The sequence below is a fragment of the Pundamilia nyererei genome, unplaced genomic scaffold, assembly GCF_000239375.1.
Source record: "Pundamilia nyererei isolate P.nyererei 1_Seehausen unplaced genomic scaffold, PunNye1.0 scaffold02497, whole genome shotgun sequence".
NCBI lineage: Eukaryota > Metazoa > Chordata > Actinopteri > Cichliformes > Cichlidae > Pundamilia > Pundamilia nyererei.
This window is the reverse complement of record NW_005189898.1, coordinates 1-1,301: the sequence shown is the minus strand read 5'-3', so window position 1 is coordinate 1,301 and position 1,301 is coordinate 1.

Here is a 1,301-nt window from a genome sequence, read left to right as displayed (position 1 = left end):
CAAAATGTGTCAAATTTACTTACATGTTAGTTAGTGCTCTTCAAAACTGAAAATTTTGGTATCGATCCGACACCCATTAAATTAAGGGTAATACTTCCTATTCTAATACTTTTAATGTGAGCTTATGCAGAGCAGATCAGTGTGTCATGATTTATGACCTGAATCATCATGAATTTGCCAAATTCGGAACACATTTTAATGACCACCAAAATATACCTGTGGTGTGAATGAGACACGGCAAGTCCACGGCTCAAGGTTTTGAGCCATTTTATTTATCACAGCTGCAGCTCACCAGCTACCAGCCGGACATACATCACACCACAATCAAAAACACAACCCTATTTCCCCATGTTTAACTCGGTGGGTGTGATTGCAGATGCCGCGCAGGTGTGTCCACCCTCTCCGCATGGCACCGCAAGCCACGCCCCAAGACATACCCCATCTCCATCGGGCGATGGCGGTATGTGGTGGTGGTTTGGTTTGCGATTGAAGTGGGGAGGCACCTGCAGTGGCGACGCAGCTGGTCCGAAGGTTGACCATGTTGAACGCAAACACGGGCCTGCAGGCACGTTCGTGAGCCCCTGCTCACAGGTGGCTCGGCCGGCATCCGAACAGGAACAGCTGGCACCTCGACCTCGGGCTCAAGTTAAGCAGGCTCCCCTGGCATGGGGACCTCCACCTCTCCCGGCTGGAGCAGCTCTTCACGCAGCGGCTCCTCCACCACCAGCAGGCATGGACCCTCTCGCACCTGATCCACATCTAGCAAGAGCAGCTCCTCCACCACTCCCGACTGAAGCAGTCCTTGACCCGGCTGCTTCCCCTCCTCTGGCAGGCGCGAACTTCCGCACGCCTCGACCACTGACCCTGGCTGCTGAGGTGGCCCACATGGCTCCACCACTGCTGCATTGCGGTGGCAGTGTTGACCAGGCCCAGAGCAGAGTTGCCAGATTCGCAATGCTCTCCAGGTGACGCTCAGTCTGGTACCGCAGCTCTTCCTGCTGGTGGCACACCTCCTCTGACTGCTCCCGCTGGACACCATCTGGACAAGCTCCGCCCCTTCCCGGCTCCGGCATGGACCCGCCATGCCACCTCCTTGGTTTCGGCACCAGTGTGGTGTGAATGACACATGGCAAGTCCACAGAACAAGGTTGCGGGACATCTTTTAGTTTGGCTGCTTCAATTCAATTCAATTCGATTTTATTTATATAGTGCTAAATCACCACAACTGTCGCCTCAAAGTGCTTTATATTGTACAGTAGATTGTACAATAATAGATACAGAGAAAATCCCAACAATTATAT